The 8,766-nt window shown below is 44.8% G+C and overlaps 1 protein-coding gene across 12 annotated transcripts in view; it reads right to left on the minus strand.

The window, feature by feature from the left end:
• Positions 1–4,895, minus strand: part of PLEKHG4B (pleckstrin homology and RhoGEF domain containing G4B) — a 220,137-nt gene extending 215,242 nt beyond the window's left edge. For 7 of the 12 annotated variants that reach the window (XM_019485552.2, XM_019485544.2, XM_059728527.1 and 4 more), the window contains exons 1-2: positions 4,788–4,894; positions 4,356–4,432 (exon numbers count right to left, since the gene is read on the minus strand). The gene's annotated coding sequence lies outside the window, so the exon portion shown is untranslated. Of the gene's footprint in view, positions 1–2,418; positions 2,489–4,351; positions 4,433–4,787 lie in introns of all 12 variants that reach the window. The other 5 variants (XM_019485541.2, XM_019485516.2, XM_059728528.1 and 2 more) reach the window with 3 other exon arrangements.
• Between the last annotated feature and the right edge of the window lie 3,871 nt (positions 4,896–8,766).

Raw genomic sequence — 8,766 nt, forward strand, 5'->3', positions numbered from 1 at the left:
TAAAACAAATAAAAATTACTGCTAAGAAGTCAATAACAGCGTCTCTTCCACGTTAAAGGCAATATTTTCTTAACTGCTGTATAAGAAACAGAACTCTGAAGTTGAGTACTAGCAGATAAAATATCTTTCACTTCATCTTTTTGAACACTTAACAAAAGCTTGTTGTTCACATCTCTACAAACCTTTTTTATTCTGTGCTTTACATAAATCTGGTAGCAGCATCACTCATAGCTGTGCATGGCAATTTATACTGTAGTAGCTCCCCAATGATTCTATACAAATGGGCAGGCATAGAGTGCCTACCCCAAGGAGCTAATGAATGTTGATGCACAAGGTTGATGTCACCAGTCAATTACTTACTAAAGTCATATTAATGATTAACTGGGCATATTTTAGAGAACCTAGGGCTGGCACCTGCTCCCCTCCCATCCAGTTCCAAAGAACCAGCAAGCCTTCAGTTCAGCCAAGAAACCCACTGGTCCCTACTAAGCTATAGAGGTACAGTATAAAAATAACAGGATATACAGAATCCTGCACAGGGAATAAGAAGCTCCATGAGCTGTCTCTCTAAGCTTCTTTGCAATTATCCCAATAACCCCCACAACACTCAAAAACGTTCAGAGCTTCGACCAGACTCTATACATCTGAGAATATTCTTGGAAGCTTTCCATGTGGGGGCAAGGAAAAACTAAACCTTGCTTCTGGTTACTAAGCCCAGTAGAATGTGTTTCTCAAGCACTCTTTAAAAAGAATAAGGACCAAGTATTAAGAAAAAAACAGAACCTCATTTTAAAGATTAAGATCCAATACTTTTATGTTTGGCCCAACAGAAGTACTTTTGCTCCTAAAGAGCATTAAAAGATGTTTTTTGTTAATTAAAGGGAGTTGCACAACAAACCAGCATATTAGAAAGACTAGACGACTTGAATAGTAACTCATGAAGTAAACTTGAGGAAATGTAATGAGTTACTATATTAACTCTCACTTTTACCCTAGAATTCACAGCCCAGTGTCTCATTCCTTGGACCTGAGCATGCATACCCTCTAATCTGGTTTCAGTGCCTTTGTTTTTCCTCATCTTTTCTTAGCCTTGCTTACTCCAAAGGCTAGTGTGCTTTTAGAGGCTCAAGACAAGACATCTAAATTGTACTCATTTCTCTCTCAACCACCATATAATACGCACATGCTGCAGAGACAGTACATCCAGCCTCTGGAAGGAAGCAATGAAAGTGCTTTATTTGGCAAAGGTGTAGCCCCTTCAGTTAGTGAAGCAGCATTTGGGGTTTTGGAAGGGAATATCACCCATGGCCTTTAGCCAGAACCCTGCTGAGTATGATATAAAGGGTAAAGAAAGGGCTGATGTAATAAATAATTCTGGGGACTCTATAATGAAAACTGAAGACAGGACAGGTCCAGAGCGAGCGCAGTGCTATGGCTGCACCCCATTTTTGGATTGGACTGCACTGCGGGAGCCTCCAGGGACTTTTTAAAGTTCCTAAAGCAAGTGAAAATACTTACTCCCTACCTTTTCCTAGTCTAACAAATGCTCCTTCCACCCACATCCCTGCCCTTTCTTCCCCAGCCCCAGCTGCCTTTCCCACGGTCATGAGGACAAAGCAGCACCACAGCCACTCCTGCTGGCTGCACAGAGGCTGGGCTCAGCTGGGGATGGGGACAAGGCAGCAGGGAAGGATAGGGATTCCCCTTCTCCATACTGACTGGGCAGGGTGGAGGGAAACTATCCAAGAGCTCTCCAGCCGCCCTGTTGCCTCTGTCCCTCCCCAACTGAGTCTGGTCCCCACTCAGCCCAGCTGACCCTAGAAAATCTCTGCCCCCAACCGTAAAGAATGCATCTGGAGCAAGGGAGGAGACCACCTCCTAACAGGAATGGGAAGGGAGACGTGCTTTAGGTCTTTAAAAAATCCCTAGAGGCTCCCACCTCATGGTCCGCTGGCAGAGAATGCTGGGAGCAAGATGTGCCACTCCCCTTGCAGTATGAGTTGTTTTTCTCTACCCCTCTTTGGGAAATCCTGGATACACCCCTGACTGAGGCTCATGTCAGAGACTTTTTTTAAGATCTGCCTGGAATCTAACATTCTAGATCATGTAGCTGCCATTTCAGCAATATCAATACATCAGCAGATATCTTTTCAGATACAGAAAACTGATTCAAGCAAAATGTTTCCATCCATCTAACCACTACCCAACATTCCTTCCACACTGAATAGAAGCATCTTGCCTTTACAATACAGAAAGAATTAAATCTAAGAAATCTGCCTGGCTCAAAGAGAACAGAAAAGAACAGAGGGGGAGACTGTCACTTAAAATGCATACTGAGCAATTTACAATAAAGATAAAGATAATGGCCTCTCTACAGATAAGGGAGCTACCAAGTTCCATTACAGGGTTTATTTTTACCTTCTTACAGGAGATGACAAAATCTCCAGGATGACAACACTTCTTTGGCTTGAAAAGTACCAGGTTCATACTGAAGGGAAAGGAGATAAGCCAATTTATTAAGAAGTGATGAGCGCCAAACTGAGTTACAGGTCACTAAAGAAGACCGAATGAAATTCACATGCCCACCACCCTAAAAGCCTTTCTACAGAAATGTCTCTCCTTTAAAACTAATGTACAAACTGCGCAAAGAAAATAAATTAAAAGGCAAGCAATGAATGGCTTTTGTCTAATTGTAACTGTTACAGGCAATATGTAGACAAGTAGCCAGGTCTCTAGTGGCAAGTTATAAGCTAGAGGGAACAGATTCACATGTATCTCAGGTAGGTGTGTATTTTGTGGGCTAAAGAATAAGGGATCTCATCCTGACTTCACAGCTTTCTATGATTTTATCTAGGAATGGTGGTTGTTTAGCGATGGATACATTGTGGAATGTCACTCAGCTATTCCCAGAGTTCCCCGTCAGCAAAGTAAATAGAAAACTGTTCAATTTATTTTTGACTTGTGGGTGGGAGCAACAATTTCTAATAACCCCACCTGCTGTCCACTTGAATCATACCCTTTTACAAAGTATTTCTGTGACCATTTTGAGATGCACTAATTTTTTTTTTTTTTTTTGGAACCCTTGGAGGTGATTTGTCAGATCGCTTTTAACATTTTTTTTATTTGTGTATTTAACAGTTCAGGACCCCTCAAGATAAAAAGTACCTTAACTGTAGCTTTTGAAGTGTTAACAGTTGAGTACCATTAGAAACTAAGACATATGCTAAACCACAAGAAACTTTTAACAAAGGAAGTCATTTGCAAGAGTGCTCCAGTTGTTTGGTAGAGGAAAGGCGGTTTTATAAAATCCTCATTGCTCAAGGGGCCCTTTAGAAAAGTGATTGGCAAAGAAGGACTGCACCTAAGTTCCACAGGCCAGCTGGAGGCAAAGGTTATAGTGACCCCAGAATCCCTAGGCTGGAAGGACCACAAAAAAAAAAAAAAAAATGAGGAGCTCAGCCTTTGCAAAACAAGGCGGCAAAATTATATAATGGGCCATAAGACCTCTGTGGGACATAAATATCTGCAGAGACCAGGAAATCTTGCATAGCTTGAGTCCCAGGTAGCAAGGCAAATGTAGACCTTATGGAGATGCTAGGCTCAGCATTGGAAGGAAGAGGCAGGGGAGCTGGGCAAATGATTAACATCCTAGTATGGTGCTCAGGATACTCTGAGATCTGTGACCCAAAGTGTTCAGAGTACGGTGGATGAAAGTGGACTTGCGATCTGCACCTCCAAAAAGGAAGCTCTGACTCACCATGTACACTATGTAGGGAAGATGGGAACTTCTGCTTCCCAGGGGAAAGCAGGTGGAAGGAAAATGGACCCTATGGAGAACTAGGTGCAATGCACTCTGATCACCTGAGCAGAGTGGGAAGTTGGGTTGAGGGCCAGCAGAGTCTCCTGCCTGCCCATCTAGCTGTGTAAGAAACATGCTGACAGTGAATTCCAGATGAGCACACAGGTCTGAAAACTGCAAATTCTCCAATGCTTGCAATGCAAATGGGGTGGAGAGGAGGGAGCATTTCATTCTAGAAATGGAAAATTTGTACAGGGGCAAAGGGAAGATCCCAACATTTCTCTCTAAACATCTACATCCATTCCATTAAACTTGGGCCGGGACATGGGGGAAGCTGGAGTTGGGGAGTGGGAAAAAAAAAAAGAAACCTAACTTTCTGCTGTGCAGACAGGTAGCCAGCAGTTTAAAAGCAACAATTCTGCTAAAAAGAGTCAGGCATTGAAAAAAAAAAAGTCAAGCAAACCCCTTTTGGGTCCAAACAGGCTGGAAAAGTCAGAGCAGTGTTTAGATGCATGTTTAGCCTGCCAGGGAAGGAGGCAAATAGGCACTTACTCACCGCTGAAGGAGTTTCCACGGGCGATCCTCAAGCAGGTGCCTGGAGCCTCCCAAGGCTTCCACCGTGCGCTGGCCCTCCTGCGAGGTGGGCAAACATGAGGCATAAGATAAACCCAGAGGTTTCCACTAGGTAGCCCCAGCCTTTAAAGCCCGAGGAGGGCTGGGATCCTGGAGCCTCAGCTCTAGGGGGAGAGCCCCCCCAGCCCCCCAGCCCGAGGCACCCGCACCCCGCCAGGGGGCGGCACTTGTAGCAGCCACCCCGCGCGGCTGTGGAGGGCAGCCGGGCCGCTGCAGCCCGCGGCTCTCCCGCTCCCGAGGCAGGGGGGAGCAGGGCATGGCCGCTCCCGGGCCAGGAGGAGAAGAGCGCGGGCCCCCCGCCCCCGAGGCGGCAGCAGCAGCAGCAGCAGGTGGAGGCCACCCCGAGCCCACGTACCCGAGCCCGCGGGAAAGGCCCCGCAGCAGGTGGGAGCCGACGCTGCCCTGCGCGGCGCCAGCGAGGGGCTGACGGGAGGCGGGAGAGCAGGAGCCGGCGGGGGACGGGGCGAGGCGGGGAGGCCCCGCCCAGCTCCCCGCGCTTTCGGCCCCGGAGCCAGCAGCCTTCGGGTCCGTCCGGCAGGAGACGGCCGCCCCTCGGCCTCAGGTCACCCTCAGCCTGAGGGCGGGAGGACCTCGGCGGGTCTTGAAAACCTCCTAGGACGGAGAAATCCCTGCTTCTTTGGGGTAGCCTGTGCCTGCTCTTTGCTCCTCTCCCAGGAGAGAGTTTTCTTCGTATCTAACCTCGACTCCCCTTGCTGCAGCTTGAGCCCATTGCTTTGCTGCAACTAGAGGCCAGCTGCTTTAAGATGCAGGTTTCCCTTGCTTTATGCGTGTAACTGGAGCATGGCAGGTAACTCGAATTGGCATCAAGGCAACCTACTTTACAATGCCACAAATAGGGATAGGTATCCAGGTTGTAGCCATGTTGGTCTAAAGGAAAAAGGCAATCTGGACTCATAGTAAAGGTGATCTCTTTTATTAGACTAACAAGGTTTTTGCAAAAACATTTTAATTGCAAGCTTTCAGGCACAAACACCCTTCATCAGGCATTGGAGAAAAGATTGTAAAAGTTCTGCCCAGAGGAGTTTTCCATCCATTGACTCCTCTGTGAAATCCTACAAAACACAAACTTTCATTTCTACCCAGGAGAACTTTTACAGTCTTTTCTCCAGTGCGGGATGAAGGGTATTTGTGCCCAAAAGCTTACAATTAAAGACATCTGTTTGCAAACATCTTGTTGGTCTAATAGCAGAGGCGAACTCTTTTATGAGTCTTGATTGACAAGTAGGAATATGTTCCAGGACCTTGACTGTACTGACCCCCAGACCTATTTCTACCACTTTTACAAGACAATTTTGGTACTCACCATCAGCAGGCAGTACACACAAGCACCAGGCACTATCATAATGGGGACAGCAACTACAGAAATGCATGTCGCAGACAAGCGAGGAGCACAGATCCACACAGGAGATTGTACTTGGGTGTGTGTCACTCCCACACTGCACCGCGCAAAGCAGCTGACTGCAGGCTTCCACCACACTGATCGCATCAGAGTGAATCTACCTCGCATATAACAAATTTTTGGTATAAAAAGGGTCACGATTTAAGAGTGACTTTGCACATACAGAACCCGCATAAAGCGAGGGGAAACCTGTAAAAACTTCCTCCGAGCCTTTTCTTTCCCCTAGATGAGAGGAACATCAGTCAAGTGGACATCACTCAGCCACCTGGCCAAGGGCAGGGGCAAGGATCACTGGGAACTTCTCCCATTGCTTTGGAGGAAGAGTGCTCTTGTGCCTATAGAGGACAGCACAGGGCAGTAACCCCTGCATTCATTTTAAAACTGAGCTGCTGTGCCTGTCCCTTGTTAGAAATACAAGATTTTAGGTGAAAGATACAAAGGAAAGGGGTGGGGGGGGCGGGAAATACTATAGACACAGGAGGCTTGAGAGTTGGGCGATTAAGCGGTTGATTCAGTTGAGTTGGGCAATGAGTTGCAAACAGCTGTTGCTAGTGTAATATATATCAAGAGTCTTCCTGTAGTTATTTATACCCAGTGGATTCCAGCCATTCCCACTGGATGAACATCTGTTATGTAATTTCTGTAAATTATGTATGTTATGTACAGTTCTGACAATTTACCTCAACGCATGCTAATAAAGTCCAGTGTGTGACTTTTCCATCACTCTTTAAAAGCGTACACCACAAAACACAGTTCTGCTTTCAAGTCTAGCTTCTCTACTGGAGCATCATTCCCGCTCCCCATGCATCTTTTTTAAATACATACTGCACTGCAATTTATTTAAAATACATAATGGCTTGAACTTTGTTATTTAGTATGTCAAAATTCTAATAAAAGACTGCTGTTTTAAATAGGTTTTTAAATGTTTCCATACTAGAACACTTTTTTTAATGGTACTTACAAACTTTTGAGGATTACAGTAATTTGCTGATGCAGGATTAGTTGTAGCTCTGCAATTGTTTATGTCAGTGGTGCTCAGCTGTGGGCTAAATGAGTGGCCTGGGGCTGGTTCCTGGGCTGAATCAAGCACCCGCACATCAGGATCAGGCCCTGTTCCACCTCCCTTGGCCCCATGCTGCCAGGTACATGGGGCCTCACGCTACAAGATCGGGTCCCCATGCTGCTGCCAGCTGGCCCCTGTATGCTTGGATTGGGCCCAGGTCACCTGTGGATGCCAATCTAGCATGAAATCTGGCCCACTGGGCTCCCCATGGGTTCAGAAACATGGCAGCAGGGGATCAGCAATTGTTGCCACTGGTCTCCTCAACTGCCAAATTTTCAATTCCATAAGGGTTAGATCTGGCTGGCGGATGCCAAGATGAGCAGGTGAAAGCTGGCATAGCACTGAAGTAATAAAACAAATATATGTCACAAAGCTGAGAACACTTTTTCTTTCCCTTACCAGTCAGCATGCATCTATTTCATGTGGAAACTCATTTGAGAAGGTTTAAAGCCAGCTGTGGGCCAGGAAAAATAATTAAGGTCTGATCCTGCTTTCTTGGGGCATGGCCAGATCCTTGTTGACTTGAATGAGTGACTGTAGAGAACTAGGAATACATGCAAGAATGCATTACCCCTTGCATATATGTAGCATTTGATCTGACCATATGAAGTCAGGTTCTGCTCAGATGTGCTTATAGGACTGGAGACTTAACATTTGCTCATTCCATCATGTACCTATATAAATTATGTATTAATTACAAGTTAAAATTCACATAGACTATACAACTGTGAAGCAGAGAACACCTGAATTTTGACATTTGATGTCTGCTGGCCCATAGAAAAAACTCTAAGTCCTGATGCACCTCTTTTCATTCCAGAAGAGGGTTCAGATGGCAAATCCAGAGCACTCTCCAGAAGTATGGTGATTTGCCAGAATGCAAGGAGATATCATAGGAACAAGACTGTCATTCAAAACATATGCAGTCTCATGCATCTACATGACAGGATATTTTACAGATCAGTAAGAAAAATAAACTGCACATGTACAGTAAGCTATTTTCATGTTGTGATACTTTTCTTTATTACCTAATCTGCATTTTTTTCTCCCTAGACCAAGTAAATAATATATTTTCCAGCATGGATTCAGAACCCAACAGATTTCCATTTTAAATGTTAACCCTACTTGCAGCATTCAAAGCACATGAGCAATATCAAAGTTGTGAAGACATCTAGATTCTTTTCATTCTCTGAAAATATATTCAGGTGTTTTGGAGTCATTTCCCTTCTGAACCAGTACAAAAACCTCCCCTAAGACAACCAAAACAGTAGTAATTGGAGAATGTTACAGGCTGTTGAAATGAGGCACTGAGAATCAAAGGGTTTCTTTCCACAGGCTTTAATGGAGCATCAACAATTACAATCCTAATGACATTGGCATTTCCCACTATGTTAAAAGAGATGAGACATTTATTCTTACTATTAGCAGTTTTTTAAGCTTTTATTTCCCTATGTAAATGTTTCCAGGTGAAATATTTACAATTACTTTTTTTTACCTCACATTATTATCCAGTCTGTGAGGAGTTGAGCAGCCTACATTGACTAAATAAGCTATCTCCATTTGAAGTAATTTGTCACAAAGGGAGAAGCCTGGCTGACTATATTCAGCAATTCAAAGCCAAGTGAGAACAAGAGGAATGGCTGGAGGTATTGAGTTTAAGCTTTGCATGCTTGGAAGTACAAGCATGTCAATGGGACTGAAAGCTTTTGTCATCATACCCAGATTCTAGTCCTCCACACAGTGTTCCACCTGCACTGATGTCATGTGGTTCACTGGGCTATCTGTAGTACACATTCAGAAAGCCACTTGAAAGCACTTATTTATTCCAAATTAACCCTGAAGCAAAAGATCATA

The sequence above is a fragment of the Alligator mississippiensis genome, chromosome 5 (assembly GCF_030867095.1).
Source record: "Alligator mississippiensis isolate rAllMis1 chromosome 5, rAllMis1, whole genome shotgun sequence".
Taxonomy (NCBI): domain Eukaryota; kingdom Metazoa; phylum Chordata; order Crocodylia; family Alligatoridae; genus Alligator; species Alligator mississippiensis.